Raw genomic sequence first — 18052 nt, 5'->3', positions numbered from 1 at the left:
GAGGAATGGGAGTTGCTAGGGCTTTTAGGAAAATGTCAGTGGAATAGGACAATTCCTGATGTAGTTGTGTGTGGAAAGAGGCTGAAGGCAATTCAGAGGCAAGTTTTAACTGTCATTGAAATCTAACTTTAAAGGCACTGAGTTTGCTTACTATTTAAAATAATGTTGTTTTGGTGGAGGTAGTAATATGTGTGTGTGTGTGCACATGCACGTGAGAGAGAGGAAGGGAGGGGGGATGGCGGGGAGAGAGAGGCAGTCTCTAATTGATCTTTCTAAAAAGTTTTGGATTATCATTTATTGGAGTTGCTTAAAGTAGGCTTCACTTATTATGGCAAAGGTTCTAATATCCTTCCTTGAAATCGTGGCTATAATTCAACTGTCCTAGTACAAGTGTTACACATATAATATTTTCAGTATATAATCACTTATGAGGAAAATAATGATTTATTGAGTCACATTATATGGCTTAATGTTGACAATTAATATCCAAGAAAATATTTTCCAGTTTTCTTTGTATGGTTCTTGCTACGTATTCTATGGATCTCTGTTAGGTATGTTATAGGGTAAAAAGGCAGAACTTAATTGTATTTTTTTCCCTCAAAGCAGGTATGGATGCATTTCCTTGCAATTTGTAGGCTCATAATCATCTCTGTATCTTTGGCTTCGTTACCACAATGCTTCTCTTCAGTGCTGAGTGAACATGGTTCTGTATTCCACTCTGAAACTCAGAGAGATCTTTCTTTTGGTACTAGAGCCCCAGTCCTTCATATTTATGTCTCTCCTTTGCCAACACATGCCCTTTGCTAAAGCCATGGCCTTTCCACACGGATCTTGGTCATCTCACTGTCACCCATACCTTTGTTCACGTGCCTTACATGCATGGAATAATTTCCCAGACCCCTTTAACCTAGAAAATTCTATCCCATCAATTAAGTCCCTCTCCTTCTCAAAGTCCTTATCAACTATTCTTAGGCCACACTGGGCTTTTGTACTATAATATAAAATCCTAATAGAATATAAGGCTCCATAACACCCACATTTTTTGGAGAGCCCCTCACTCTCCAGACCTAGCACATAACTGCTCTCCAGGCAGATGCTCAACAAATACATAATGAGTTGAATCCTGTCCTCTGAAGCAGAGCAACATGAGAAGACTCAATGGGAGATAAGAGGAAACAATATACACAGAGCATTTGTATCCTAATCTCTTCACAATTATGTCTATTCCGAGAAAGGAAGAGGAGCACATTTCAAATCCTTACTAGTCATATAAAGAGAGAGCCATCACTTTCTTCTGGTTAAGGGCAAGTGTGGGCCCTCATACAGCTGGATTTGAGACTCTAAGGTTATGCGGTTGGTACTAACAATATTTGGAACATCTGAGTCTTTCCCTTTTGTCATCATACTTCATGATTTCGCCTTAGTTTGTATACTGACGAATCAGAAGGCCAGAAGAATTGATTTGACATTGTTTTCCAGTAAACTTATTTTTTGTAAAGTTAAGAGCAACCGTTTGGAGTGTAAGTTTTCCTACAGATTCTGCATTTCAGGACCTAAAGTCTTGGTTAGGAGAGCAAACAACATGACTGTTTAAATTGTGTTTGTTTTGAAACCGCTAGAAATGGCTCTAATGTGTCAATACAAGATCTAGTTTAAATTCCTTCTGTTAGATTAGAGGCACTTGAAAACAAAACACATGCAGCTGTGGGATATTGAAATATTTCATGTGCATATATTTGCAGCCTATTTTCTGGAGAATTTTACACGTTAGCAAATCTAGCCAATTCCTTTTCAATTTCTAAGACTTAACTTTACCTTTCCTTGTTGTTGTTCTGTTTAGGTTTTAAGACCCAATTTGTATTTTAGTTTAAGGAATAAAAACATTGAGTAACTTCAAAGCGTTTGCCGATGCCTTGCGTAGCAGTGGATAAATGGAAAGTTAAATGACTGGCTTAGGGCCCGGGAGAAAGTCACCAGTGGTACTGAGACAAGACTCCTGTCCTTTTTTTCCCAGTTGTCTCTCAGATACACTCTACCAATGAATCTGCAATGGAGCAGTCCCTCAGTCTTTGAAAGTAGCCAAGTAACTCATCAAATAAAGGGAATGATCATCTTGACTTAAAATAAATGTCCATCTCTTTCACATTTTTCGCCAAAATGTATTTTGAATGTGTAGATCAAGGAGATGTTTTTTACAATTTAAATCTGACTGGCACCACTGCTGTTAAATGAAAATGTGGGTATAGAAATATAATTTTTAAAATTGGAAATCAAAAAAGCTTGTTAGCATTTGTGCCTATTTCCTAGGAAGTTCATAGTGCTTTAAAATTAACATTGATTCAATGATGAACTGATTGAGGAGAGACCACTTATAAAATTAGGGACAGAGAGCAGGGGCAGTCACGGCAATTTCTCTGCCAGCCTAGGAAAGCTCACTAATGAAACCAGAGGGCTGGAGAATTCATGAAGGGCAGTATCACAAATGATTTCTCCCATTACAATGAAATTGGTAGGTCAATGGACATTATAATATGGTATTTATGATTGTATCTGGTTATACCATCACGGAAGCTAGATCATTTTACTATAGGAATAGTTTAGCACTTATAATGTGTTCTTTAATCAGATGCCTATGTGCAGCGCCATTTCATATGAATTGTAAATGTTAAACAGTAGACTAAATTAGATTACTTTCAAATTAAAAATTGTAGATTATCAAACATGAGTTCCATTAGCTAATTGGTAGTATAACGTGCTTGTTTCCTTTGAGCCCGTGTGTGCCAGACTGTGATGTAGAAATGTTTGGGCTTAAACCAGCATTGAGCATACTCAGTTGTAGAGCCTGAGTGATTACAAGGGTTGGGATACCAGGACACAATCTACAGCCTGCAACAAATCGTTTAAAGTGTCATTTTTTTAAAGCTCACACAATGTTTGATTTTTTTTGCTTCCCACAATTTACGTGTTTATTCCAAACCTAACCAAATCTCTGAAAAGATCAATAGTGTCACAATCTGGGTATCTTGTAACAGATGCCACAGTCTGGGCAGGGAGTATCACAACAATCTTTTCTGTCTGGAATAGCAGGGGAACGTAACAGACAACTTTCCCAGAGGTTTCTTTTTTCATTGATCTTAGGGCAGTCCTGGGATGAAGGCAAGGACTATTATCCACAATTTGTAGGTTAGGATACTGAGGTGCCAAGAGGTTGTGAGTAAATGACAAAGTCAAAATGTGAACCTAGATGTTCTGCCCCTAAATTCAGTTCAGTTTCTATGATGCATGAATAACATGGGTCACAGAATTGTAGTTAAAATTCTCAACTCAAAGTTACATTATTACCTCAGTTTAGTCATTTTTAGGTTTCTGTTCTCAAATGTCTGAAACATTCTTGGTTTAAAAAATAGTGTCTGTCACCCTTAGTACCCCCAGCTAGTAAGAATTTTACAAAGACAAACCACCAGATTAGATTTTACTGGCATTACTTTGCACTAAACCCAGAGCAGATAGGCCTTGATTTAAGTAAATGCAACATAACTAAACCCACACTTACAACCTAGCTAATATAGCAAAGAGTTGCTTTAAATAGGAGATTCCACTTGTATATTTTACATCAAATTATCCATCTCTAGAGGCTTGAGGGAAACACACCTGTTATGTAAGGCAAAGTTCATCAATACCACCCAACAGTCATGCAAAAGCGATAAATGAGATTGTTCTTCAAACTAAGTCTTAACTCTTGCTTGTGTGATTTTCTACATATCTACAGTGATGTAGCACTGTTCCCTAATATTCGCCTACATTTGGCATATACATGATGACAATTGACTGTGGATTTTTACAGCAAAATAGCATCAAACAGATTTACTTGTGTATCTTCATATTGGAGTATACAGGAAAATGTGTAGCTTAGAAGGAATGTGATGTGAGGTGCCAGGTAACAAAGGGCTGCTTTCTAGTGCTTTTCATCTAACTTATTTTCTGTTCAGGATAACTTTTATTTAAATGGCCTCCAAATAAATCCCTAAATATTATGTGACAAAAATGGAAAGACACTCTTGTGAAGTGGTTGGCTTTTAGAATGATCTTGAAGGATATGGAGTCATTTTAATAGTGATAGGGAGTTGGGCCTCGTCCCAGAAAATGCCCAGATGATCATTTTTTTGGGAAGATGGAGTAAGCCTTTACCTATTTATTCTACAAATATTTACTGAGCATGCAGTATCTGCCTGGTTCTGTTCTAGGTGCTGGGTATATAACCGTTTTAAAAAGTGGGGAAAAAAATCTCTGCCCTCATAGAGCTTATAATTCAGTGGTGATGACAGGCCATTATCAAGATAAATGAGTAAACTATGTGATACAGAATATCAAAAAGAAACACTCAAGGAAGTGGAATATAAAGTATATGGGTCAAATTTTAGATAAAGAGTACAGGAAAAGCCTCACTGAGAATGCCTCCTTTAAAGGATATGAAGGAGTAAGACATGAGGATACCTGGGGGAAGAATATTTCAAGCAGGGGGAATAGCAAGTGCAAAGGAGCTGAGGTGGGAGCATACCTGGGGTATTTGCAGAATAGTAACAAGGCCAGTGTGTTCAGAGGCACAGAATGAATATAGACAAGTGGAAGAGAAGAACAGATAAGAGAGGTAACAGAGGTCCTGGGGGAAAGATGGAGGTCTAGATTGGAGAGGGCCTTGTAGGTCCTGGTGAAGACTTCTATCCAAGAGAGAGAATGGAAGACAGAGTGTGAAGATCTAACTTACATTTTAATGAGAACCTTCTAATTACAACGATTGCAACAGAGTGAAGAATGCAGGGACAGAAATAGATCAGTTCAGAGGCTTTGAAATAATCCTGGTGAGAAATGATTGGTAATTCCAGGTGATAATAGGGTAGAGTTCTCAGGATTTTCTGATGGATCTGATGTGGGATATGAGAGAATTAAAGGAATCAAGATTTTTGAAGAGCTGCATAACTAGAGGGATGGTTTTCAGTGTTAGTGAGATGGGGAAAACTGAAGGAGGCTGGTTGGAGAGGGTGGCAAACATCAGAGCTCAGTTTTGAGCATGTGTGGCTTGAGATGCCTATTAAACAGCTAAGGGAAATGTTGTATAGGCTGTCGATGAATGAGTCAGAATTTGAGAGAGACGTTATGCTGGTTATATAAAATTGGAAATCATCAACAAATAAATTGTATTTAAAACTATGAGGTTGGGTGAGTTTACCTGAGGAATTATTATACATAGAAAAAAAGGAACAGGTCTGGTGACATGAGAAAACAGGTTACATAATAGTATGTGTAGAATAGTCTCTTTTCTTGGGAAAGAGAATGTTTTTAGAAAGAAGAATAGAAGGACATATACCAAAGTCATCTCTTGGAATATTGGTGATTCTCATTTTATCCTTTTATGTTTTCCCATATTTCCCACATTTTCTTTGATGAAAATGGATTGCTTTTATAACTAGAACACAGAATGGAAAAATAAACACAATTAAGAAGACTTTTATCTAGCATCCTTTTCCAGTGTCTAAAGTAAAACATTTTATTTGTGTCAACACACACACGCACACTCACATACACATACGCCCACAGAGAAAACAGGCTGAAAAGAGGTTATTTGAATCAAAGTATATATGACATAATTGGGGCTTGCCATCAGATGCTTCTGTCTTTACACAGAGTTCAGTTAGTCCAACTTGATAAAAATGTGCCTGGACAGTAAAGAATATGAAGACCTGGGGACAGCTCAGCCCAACAGGACTACATCCAACCAGAATAGACTGGGACCCTTGGGGCTGAGTCAAAATCACATCCTTTGGGAAAAGAGAATTAACTGAACCCTTGTTCTACTCTCTTGTGACATTCTCTTCCCTGAAGGCCTTTTGCCTTCTTCCTCTAGCAGTTCCCGTTCAAGGAACAGGGTATCTGCTAGTTCAGCAAACCACTCTGAAATGTTCATAACTTATTCTTGGCCAATTTTTCACACATGGGAAAGTGTATCATCTTGAATTTTAAAGTTCAGATACTTCCTGTTTTTCTTTTTTTTTGGACACAAACTCTAACAGTTCCCTTTACGTTCTCTTCCTCTTCCCATTTGATTATAATAAGGATCTCCCCTACCTTTCCTGGTGGTGACTCAGACATAGCTAAAGGGGGCTTTTTTCACACTTCTTTTGGAAAAGGGAAAAAATTCAGTGTTTGCCCTGAGGTCAAACAGAGAATATTTTAGCTAAGATGCAGGATGCTTGATGCAGTTATGAGTGACTGAAAAAGGAATTGTAATGGAAAAGACATTTGCATTTTTCAGCTGTAGCATTTGCTACTGTGAGTGTTAACACTTTGTGAAAAGTGTGTACGTACATGGTAAGATTTTGAAGTAGAAAGTTGGAAAATTGGTACAGAAATTAATTTTTGCATATGCCTGTCTTTCTATTAAGTAGTAAGTGTAATCCTCTGCCTGATGATTTGATGATCTACTTTACTTCTTCCTCTCCTTCCTAGGAGTGCCCTGACCAACTCTAAAATGTTCATGGAACAAAAGAGATATGTTACTGCCTCTTCTAGATTCCAAAAGTTAGACCAGGATCCCTCCAATATTCTATTAACTTTGGTGATTTTCATCGAAGTTAGAATAACAGAGAATGTAATTTACATTCACTGCCAGTCTCTTGCTCTGACATACATAGTGCACACTCATGCATGCATGCGTGCACACGCACACACACACACACACTTCTACCTGTACATTCAATTATTAACTACAGAGATTGAGTCCCAAGAGGACCCACACATTGTTGAACTTAGATCAACAATGTAATCAAAGGCATTAAGTTATAAACTTTTTGCCTAAAACCAGACTTAGGATCTTATAGAATGAGCACAGGTCTTGGGGTTTTAAGACCTAAGTGTAAACCCTGCATCCACCATGTACTAGCTGAGCAACCATTGGCAAACCACTTAAGCATTTATTTAATGCTAAAGCAGCGTAACACTTGTTCTGATGGTAACCAATATGATGGGCATTAAAGTCAGATGGACCTCAATTCAAATCTACTACTTGGACAACTTGAGCTAAATGGCTTATTGTTTTAGACTCTGTATCCTTGCTGATGGTATTAGAGTAATACCCTGCTTTTTCAGGGATTTTTGTGAGAATTAAATAAGTCAGTATTGACAATGTGTCTCATACCAGTTTGGGACATATGATATATGAAAATGTTTTATCTGTTGTTACTATTGCTGTTGTTGCTCTGCTTCTTCATAGTATAAGTATTCTCCTACCTGTGACAACGAGTAGGCTTTCACTAAGTCAAGCCAAGCCTGTAGCAGGAGAAAAAAGGTTAGATTTGAGCTTCCCTGGTGGCACAGTGGTTGAGAGTCCGCCTGCCGATGTGGGGGACATGGGTTCGTGCCCTGGTCCGGGAGGATCCCACATGCCGCGGAGCAGCTGGGCCCGTGAGCCATGGCCGCTGAGCCTCCGGAGCCTGGGCTCTGCAACGGGAATGGCCACAACAGTGAGAGGCCCGCGTACCGCAAAAAAAAAAAAAAAGGTTAGATTTATGAGTCATGCTATCAGTTAAACAATATTTGTTACTTAAGTGAATGAACAGGAAGAAAAATTTGAGAGGGAACTAGAAGAATCTCTTTTAATTGTAGAGCAATTAAAAGACCTTTGTGAGATTAGTAAGAGACTAAAAAGGTTAAATTTTGCCACTGAGAGAATGGGAATGAAGCCATAGCTAAAATTTTTCTTGGGACAAAAAACAAGACATTATACATCACAAAGATAAAGGTAACTTGGCTCCGTTTCTGTAAGGAGCCTGAATGTCCCACACTCATTTCCTCATTTTGTCTTCATTTTATGTACTATGACCAGGTTGGATAGCATAATGGTTGACAGCTTGGACTTTAGAGCCAGATAGCCTGGGTTCAAAGTCTAACTTTGCTACCTACTAGCTACATGACCTTACGAAAGCCACTTGACTTCTCTTCTTCATTTGTAAAATGGAGATGATAATAATACTGTCTGCCACATAGAGTTGTGATGATTAAATTAATTAACTACAGTAAAGTGCTTTGAACAGTGTCTATCACACAGTACGTCCTATGGAAACGTTTATTAATTAAAATTAGTGAAAGGTATTTTGAAAAGAGTTGATTTGTAGGCTCCACCTAATGTCAAAGGAGATAGGATTCCATTTGTCATGCCACACCATCAGCTTAGCAGATATCTTACCTTTAAAGTCAACTACCAATTTGTAGAGAGCTTATATATTTAGTGGATTGCCATTTGTGTCTGTGTGTGCGTGTGCGTGTGCATGTGTATGTGTATCCCCGCCCCCGCCTTTTCTCATTGTAAATATCCATAGAAGAATAAATAAGGTCTTTGAGCACACTGGGAAAAACAAAACGGCATCAGAAGACCTTTGAGTCTTTTAAACTGGACTGGAGTTTGAAAGAAAAATCAATTTAAGCTTTTGCTTGAGGAACTATTAATACGGTAATATTTCTAAAATATTCCACTTTGTGCTTTTCCTGGTACAAATTCACATGTAAATAAAGGCCACTGTCTCCTACTCCCCTAGTAGGGACACTGTGAACACATAAGAAATACACACACTGACCCTCCATATATTTTTATGACTTGTATTTTAGATTTTTCTCTGGTCTATGTGGGATAACCACATGACCCTCACATGAAAAATATCTTTGGAATGACCACTTATTTGCATTAGTGAGAACAAGACACTACTTTGTTTTGTGGATTGTTGCTGAAGTCAAAGTAAAGTGTTTGCAAGGTCTTGAGTAGAACTGAAAATTAAAAGTACTTGCGTCAGTGGTATTGATCTTAGAGACCTCCATTCCCCCATACTTTGCTAAAAATATATTTGTCTTCTGTTTCTGAATAAGTGGCAGGGATACCCCCTGAAAAATGCTGCCCATTCATGGCATATCATCTTGATGAATTATTTCAAAGCTCTATCAAACTCTTTCCAAATGTCTAGTAACCTACTGAAGCTATTCAGGTCCTGATTTTCAGCCAGGGCTTGTTATCTTTTCTTTACTTTTTTTTAAAATAGATCTTTATTGGAGTATAATTACTTCACAATACTGTGTTAGTTTCTGCTGCACAAAACGAATCAGCCATATGCATACACATGTCCCATATCCCCTCCCTCTTCAGCCTCCCTCCCACCCTCCCTATCCCACCCCTCTAGGTCATCGCAAAACACCAAGCTGATCTCCTTGTGCTATACTGCTGCTTCCCACCAGCCAACTATTTTACATTAGATAGTGTATATACATTGATGCTACTCTCACTTCGCCTCAGCTTCATCCTCCTACCCCATGTCTTCAAGCCCATTTTCTATGTCTACCTCTCTATTCCTGCCCTGCAACTAGGTTCATTAGTACCAGTTTTTTTTTAGATTCCATATATATGTGGTAGCATATGGTATTTGTTTTTCTCTTTCTGACTTACTTCACTCTGTATGACAGACTCTAGGTCCACCACCTCACTACAAATAACTCAATTTCATTTCTTTTTATGGCTGAGTAATATTTCATTGTATATATGTGCCACATCTTCTTTATCCATTCATCTGTCGATGGATACTTAGGTTGCTTCCATATCCTGGCTATTGTAAATAGAGCTGCAATGAACATTGTGGTACATGACTCTTTTGGAGTTAGGGTTTTCTCAGAGTATATGCCAGTAGCGGGATTGCTGGGTCATATGGTAGTTCTATTTTTCGTTTTTTAAGGAGCCACCATACTGTTCTCCGTAGTGGCTGTACCAATTTACATTCCCACCAACAGTGCAAGAGGGTTCCCTTTTCTCCACACCCTCTCCAGCATTTATTGTTTCTAGATTTTATGATAATGGCTATTCTGACCGGTGTGAGGTGATACCTCATTGTAGTTTTGATTTGCATTTCTCTAATAATTAGTGATGTTGAGCATCTTTTGATGTGTCTATTGGCCATCTGTATGTCTTACTTGGTGAATTATCTATTTAGGTCTTCTGCCCAGTTTTTAACTGGATTGTTTGTTTTTTTCACATTGAGCTCCATGAGCTGTTTGTATATTTTGGGGATTAATCCTTTGTCCATTGATTCATTTGCAAATATTTTCTCCCATTCTGAGGGTTGTCTTTTTGTCTTGTTTATAGTTTCCTTTACTATGCAAAAGCTTTTAAGTTTCATTAGGTCCCAATTTTTATTTTTGGTTTTATTTACATTACTCTAGGAGGTGGGTCAAAAAAGATCTTGCTGTGATTTATTTTAAAGTGTGTTTTTCCTGTGTTTTCCTCTAAGAGTTTTATAGTGTCTGGTCTTACATTTAAGTCTTTAATCCATTTGGAGTTTATTTTTGTGTATGGTGTTAGGGAGTATTCTAATTTCATTCTTTAACATGTAGCTGTCCAGTTTTCCCAGCACCACTTATTGAAGAGGCTGTTTTTTCTCTATTGTATGTTCTTGCCTCCTTTGTCATAAATTAGGTGCCCATATGTGCGTGGGTTGACTCTGGGCATTCTGTCTTGTACCTTTGATCTATATTTCTGTTTTTGTGCCAGTACCATACTGTCTTGATTACTGTAGCTTTATGGTATACTTTGAAGTCAGGGAGCCTGATTCCTCCAATTCCGTTTTTATTTCTCAAGATTACTTTGGCTATTTGGGGTCATTTGCATTTCCATATGAATTGTAAAATTTTTGTTCTAATTCTGTGAAGATGCCATTGGTAGTTTGATAGGGATTAAATTGAATCTGTAGATTGATTTGAGTAGTATAGTCATTTTCACAATTTTGATTCTTCCAATCCAAGAACATGGTATATTTCTCCATGTGTCTATGTTATCTTTTATTTCTTTCATCTGTGTTTTATAGTTTTCTGGGTACAAGTCTTTCTCCTCCTCAGGCAGGTTTATTCCTAGGTATTTTATTCTTTTTGTTGCAGTGGTAAATGGGAGTGTTTCCTTAATTTCTCTTTCTGATTTTTCGTTGTTAGTGTATAGGAATGCTAGAGATTTCTGTGCATTAATTTGGATCCTGCAACCTTACCAAATTCATTGATTATTTCTAGTAGTTTTCTGGTGGCATCTTTAGGATTTTCTATGTATAGTATCATGTCATTGGCAAAGATGACAGTTTTACTTGTTCTTTTCCAATTTGTATTCCTTTTATTTATTTTTCTTCTCTGATTGCTGTGGCTAGGACTTCCAAAACTATATACAATAAGAGTGGCAAGAGAGGACATCCTTGTCTTGTTCCTGATCTTAGTGGAAATACTTTCAGTTTTTCACCATTGAGTATGATGCTTGCTGTGGGTTTGTCATATATGGCTATTATTATGTTGAGGTAGGTTCCCTCTATGCCCATTTTCTGGAGAATTTTTATCATAAATGGGTGTTGAATTTTGCTGAAAGCTTTTTCTGCATCTATTGAGATTATCATATGGTTTTTATTCCTTAATTTGTTAATGTGGTTTATCACATTGATTGATTTGTGTATACTGAAGAATCCTTGCATCCCTGGGATGAATCCCACCTGGTCATGGTGTATGATCCTTTCAGTGTGCTGCTGGATTCTGTTTGCTAGTATTTTGTTCAGGATTTTTGCATCTATGTTCATCAGTGATATTGGTTTATAATTTTTGTTTTTGTGATATCTTTTTCTGGTTTTTTGGTATCAGGGTGATGTTGGCTTTGTAGAATGAATTTGGGAGTGTTTCTCCCTCCGCAGTGATTTGGAAGAGTTTGAGAAAGATGGGTGTTAGCCCTTCTCTAAATGTTTGATAGAATTCACCTGTGAAGCCATCTGGTCCTGGACTTTTGTTTGGTGGAAGATTTTTTAATCACATTGTTTTCTTGAGGGTATACAGTGAGAACTGCCCGTCTGCATTGACATGGTTGGAGGGATCTTGGCTCAGCACTTATTGGTCAGTTAACTGGAAACCAAACAAATAACAGCAGTAGTAGCTGCTACAAATAAATCAACATTTCACTCAGAGAAAAAGGGGTAAGGAAAGCAGTTGGCTCAACTTTCCCTACTGAGATGGGAAAGCCAGCCTTAGAGGACCCCATCCTAGATATCAGTGATTCTAAGTCCCATTTCAATGCTTAAAGGATTTAAGGAAAGTGTAGAAATCCTGTGATATCCCTTAGAATAATTTGTGGTCTTCCTTTCTTTCCTTCCCTCCTTCCTTTTAATTCATATCAGATAGAGAACTAACTGTCCTTTCCAGATTCTGTTTTCATTGATTTTTAGATACCTTTCCCATCATATGATATCATTATCACTATGATTAACATTATTGGACACTTATGTACTAGGCACTGTTCTAAGTGCTTTGCATGTATTGGCTAATTCTCACAATCCTGTGAGGGTAGGTATCATTGTTTTTCTCATTGGGGAGCAGAGACATGACATGACTAAGGCCTCTCAGCTAGTAAATAGTGCGGCCAAGGTTCAAACTTAGGGAATCTGGCTCCAGAGTCCATCATGTTAACCATTGTGATGCCAACCTCAAGTGATATGTATAAAAAGATGACACAAATTAACAATTATTTTCAGGCCAAGGTCTGTTTTCATTTTTGTTTTTTAATATTGGGGTTGATTTTGCACCAAATAACAGTCTCTCAGTTGCTATTTAGTTGACTAAGGTTATGCATTTGCAAGGTGACTGGCTAGTGCTAGGGGTATAGTCTGTTGCCTTGAGACTGATGTGGCAGGATGTCAACTCAATGACCTTGGCAGGTGATCTTTGGATGGAGAATATTAGCTTGCTAGGTGTGCCCTGGTGTGTTTTTCTTCCTCCCTAGGATCCATCTAGAAGTTTCTGTAGTGTGAGATGCATTTTCATTTTTTTTTTTTTTGAAAACTAGTACATGTCAGAAAATTAGAACCAGTTGGATTTCTGGGAGCCATCCATCAGGTGCGTCATCAGGTGCTGATTTTTCACCGACTAGCAGGCTCTTTGCGTTGCCGTTTCAAAACATGAGAGGACTCCATAAACTTTTCTGTGGTTGGAGTGTCCCTGGAAGTTGATTCATGTTCTCATTGCGATTTCTTTTACATGGCATCTTGGCATAATGTCTTTGACCAAAAGGAGTATTTCTCTAATGCCTCTGCTTTAATTTAGAAACAACCAATCTGATGGTTTCCAACTTATCTCTAAAACTGAAAATACATGTGCTTAGGAAAATAGGGGTTTTTAATGAAAATGCTGACACAGTCTCATTAACGCTAAGGTTTTGAACAGCCTGCCATTCAGTAAAGTAGTATTTCTGTGTCCTATAAAATACCAAACATCTGCTTGCAACGAACATATTTATCACCTTTTGGTTTTCTTTTCACCTAAGCTGAATGCACCTGGGAACAAGTGAAACTAGATAACGCAGGCAAAAAGCTTGAAACAAGGTGTTTTTATTTGAAAACCATTTTGTAAGCATATTGGAGCCAGAGCTCAAGTTAAAAACACTTCAAAACGACATGGAGGAAAGATACCTTTGAATGGCAGAGGCTGCCCTCAGTTCTTAGAGCCAACAATGGGGCTGGGAACTAAGGCTGGTTAATAAGAATAAACTAAGTGAGTGTCAAAGAAATACACTATGATTAACTCTAAGAGGCCAACTTTGTATTCCAGGGCTCAAAATAGAGACCAGGAGTCAGAATCCAAAGCAAATGTCAAAGCCCAGGTAGACACAGTAGTAGGAGTAGAAAAAGGAAAGAAAGAAAACCATGTGTTATTGTTGGAACTAACTTGACTCCTTGCCTTTGTCTCTTACCCACCTTAATTATTTTCTACATTGCTACCAAAATCCTTCCTGAAGAACATATCAAACTAGACCTCATCCCTACTACATTCAGTGTTTCCCTGTAGTCTATTGAAAAAGGTATGAATTTCTTTAAGGTTTTTCATTATCTGAACCCACCCTACTTTCAGCCTTCTCAAGTATTATTCCTATCCCTAGACACCCCATGTTTATGCTCAGTGGTTCTAAACTGGGAGTGGTAACATTTGGAAAGCTCTTGGGGTGTTTTGGGTTGTCACAGTGAGTGAGGACGATATGGATGTCTAGTGATCTGGAGCAAGGGATGCCAAGCATCTTTGTATTGAGTGAAATAGACCCTCACCATTTCAGAACTGTCCCACCAAAAAGGCCAATAGCACCCTTGTCAAGAAACTGCAAATTTCTACCTAAACTGGACTGCTTTTGGATCTCCAGAAATGACTCATTCTTTCCCAGTAATACACCCATGCTTCTCTTCTTCATTTTCCTTGCTGTGTTTGACTGTTTGTTCACTTTTACCTGTAATATTCTGAACAATCTTCAGAGTGTAGATTTTCCATTGCAGCTTTTCCAGATCTCTGCTGAGAAGTAAATTCTACCCCTTCCTTCCCAGAGTTGCTGAGCATGCTGTGATGTAGTGGAAAAAGTACCAATATGAGAATCAAGAGACCCAAAATTTTGCCCTGGTACTGCCATTAACCAAGTGCATAAAAAGGAGCTTTAGCTTATTCATCAGTAACATGAGGAAATTTTAAAAATGAGGAGATTGAACTTGACATTCCTTAAGGTTTCTTCAGCTGCTAACTTTCTATGGGCTGCTTAGCACATATCTCATTTTATTTTAATAACAGACTAGGACATCTTTAGATTCCTCAACATGGAACCTTGCACATCATGTGCCTCAAATAGCTGTTGACCTTACCAGTCCAGAGGACTTTATACTCCTTGTATTTTGCTGAAGATGGCACTGGCCATTGATGGTATAACTTTGTGGTACTTAATCCAGGAAATATGCATGTGTTGGCTAAGAAAGGGCAAGAGTCAGTTTTCTGAGGTCACTTAATAAGACAGCAAAGAGCCATGTTGGGTAATTATTTTGTTGGGTAATTATTACTATTCTTAAACCTGTATAGACAAGGTCACAGACATTTAAGGAATGCTGAAAGATGTGGTAGATTTCCTTTTTTTTTTTTGCAGTACATAGAAAAGTCTTCTCTGACAAAATAGCAATAATTATAAAAGATATATCATGTAGGTTTATAATCCTATTGTCTGAAACAGGCTGTTTGTCTTAAAATTAGAACTTTTGTAGGCTTCAAACATGTTCAACTGGCACTTGCCTTGATATAATAGTTCCCTTAGAGATTGACTGGAATCACATCCATGCTATCCAGATGTGTGTTCACAGCTGTGAGTCTGCATTATTATGTGTGGGCATAATGCAAGGTACCTAGTTAGCATAATCTTTCCCATATGCAGGGTTTTTCTTAAGCCTTTCTAAAGGGTTATCACTAAATTTGAGCATGATGGCTTGGTTTCTGTTTGAATCTCAGAATTGCCTCAGCTGTTAACTTGGTGAAGCCAATCATGTTATCAGCTGGTATTTCTCTCCTGTCGCCACTTTCATTGAAAGATTTGGACATCTGCTTAGTCATTACTGACCAACGTTTTTCTTTTCTTTTAATAAGTTATATAAATGTATTACCTAATTGTCATGACATCCAGGGTTATTTTCGCCCAAGGCCAATCATCTACCTTGAGGCAAAAAGGTGAGTTAGGCTTTGAGCACCTCTTCTTCCTATCCCAGGTTTAAATAATGACCTTATGAATTCATGGGGCTCCTGTTTTCTCCATTTCTACCTATTCCCAGAACACTTTTTTTTTTTTGCGGTACGCGGGCCTCTCACTGTTGTGGCCTCTCCTGTTGCGGAGCACAGGCTCCGGACGTGCAAGCTCAGTGGCCATGGCTCACGGGCCCAGCCACTCCGTGGCATGTGGGATCTTCCCAGACCGGGGCACGAACCCGCGTCCCCTGCATCGGCAGGCGGACTCTCAACCACTGCGCCACCAGGGAAGCCCCCAGAACAATCTTAGCCCTTTCTCCACATTGTAACCCATGTTTTGGAAAGGAAATGCCAGAGTCAGGATTCAGTCTGGTAAGTTGAATTTCAATCACTACTGTGGAAGATATGAACTGTGAGTGCTGCCTTTCACAATCATAAGTGTGCAATACAGAAGCCAAATGAGAGTCATTTCTTTGAAGGCAGGAATCTGGTTTGATATGATTCTCTGTACAGGTCCCTCTACATGTTATACTCAGTGAGTGAAAAAGGAAATGCTAAATAAGAATAACCGAAAAGAATGATAGACCTTGGTCATCCTGTATTTTAGATAGCAACTTAAATCCTCAGGAAGCTTGATGTAATGCTCATCTCCAATCACCACCACCATAGCAACCACAATTTATCAGGTACTCTTTGTCAGGTTCAATTTATAAAATCATGTAATTATCACAGCAACCCTATTAGACTCTACTTTGATCTCCATTTTGTGGATGGAGAAACTGAGATTTAGAGTAATTAAATACCTTGCCTATGATCATACAACTAGTAAGTGTCAGAGCCCTGATTCAAAGTCAGAGTCTGACTCTAGAACCTGTCCCTTAACTATTGTGCTGTGCTGCATTCTGTTATAGGGAGGAGTGCATTAAGGAGGCCCACCTATTTTGATCACCATCCAAGGGAATGTAGACTTCTGAAATGCCCAAATAACTCATTTGAAGATTGTCCTGCACTATAAAATTTTAAGGAAAGTGTTCTACAGAGGCTCATGTATATTTTGAGCTTCTTTTTAAACCTAGGGAGAAAGAACAATATTCCCATGGTCACTGCTTCTTTCTGCCATGTCTTGAGGTTTTTCCTTGTTGAAAATGCTGCATACTTAAGTAACTCTGAGCTGTAGGATCTCCTAAATTTAACTTTTAAACTTAGGTTGTAATCAGTGTAGATTTACTCCCCCACACTTTCTATTTTACCATCTATATCTTCCCTCCAGCAGAGTGTCAGTCCCAGGGATGTTGGGCAGAAGCCCAATAGAGGGTGGCCCCAGTGTTATTTATCAGTGTATAGGCTGCAAAATAAAGTATATGTGATAATTGATTCACTCTTCATCAGCCTTTGAGGACTGATAACTCAATTAGCATGTCAGGTACTGACTATATCTATTTCAAAAAATCCTCCAAGGTGATTTTGTATTTTGTATTAGATAAGGTGAGAGGTGTTTTGGTTGTTTATATTTTATTAAAATTTCTTATTTCCTTTTGAGTATTCACAGCAGAAGAAGCAGTGTAACTTTAATAGTTGGGTTTCTTTCTTCTTTCTAATCAGCATACTTTAAGGAAGAATGATGATATTTTGAAGCAGGCAGATAAAGAAATAAGAATTTAAAAATCCTAGCTGAAATAATTTTGATTCCCAATCCCCAGCTGACAAAGAGACTGTGTGTTCAGTTGATTGGCAGAGTTGCACTGCTTAGTAGCAGATATGTCTGGATTTGAGGAGGGGTCAAAAAGGTGATGCGGGAAAGTCTGGTCCAGGTCTGGGTAATAATTTTAAGACAGTGGTCTCTCTACAAAGGATTTTGAATGGGTATAATGATAAGAAAAAATTGAGTGCACACAGCTCTGCAAACATATTATGTACAAAATAAAATGCACACACAAAATATTATGGATATTTAATATTTTTTTCTTTTCTCTGTAGATCTCTTTTATAACCACAGAGTAAACATGATCTACTTTGAAAACTAGTGATTTAAGAGTTATACTTTTTGTGACCCTAGGCAAGTCTCTGATATGATCTGGACCTTAGTTTTTCGCATGAGAGAGATAGACTAATTAAAGTGTAATTTCAAGTTTTATTTTATGTTTATTATTTGAAAACCTTTTTCCTAGGGTATTCCCATGGACTTCAGTCATTTTCCAGGATGAGATTTTAGCTGCTGCTTTGGTTGTGTTTTAAGCCAGATTATTACTGAAGAATGAGGACCATATTGTTGTTCCAATAAGAATACCTCCAATAACATTTTCACAATCATATTTATATGCCTGATTATTTTAATATGGCCAAAATACAATTTACTATGTTAAGTATCACAATTTGTTTTCCCTGTGTGCTGTCTTTATTTCTACTCAATCTCTTCCCTCTATTCTTTGTTAAACCACTTAGAGATGCTCATTGATACAGTGATTTGTAA

Source organism: Lagenorhynchus albirostris, chromosome X, assembly GCF_949774975.1.
Source record: "Lagenorhynchus albirostris chromosome X, mLagAlb1.1, whole genome shotgun sequence".
In the NCBI taxonomy this organism is placed as follows: domain Eukaryota; kingdom Metazoa; phylum Chordata; class Mammalia; order Artiodactyla; family Delphinidae; genus Lagenorhynchus; species Lagenorhynchus albirostris.
The sequence above is the reverse complement of the archived record's forward strand: the minus strand, read 5'-3'. Positions refer to the sequence as shown.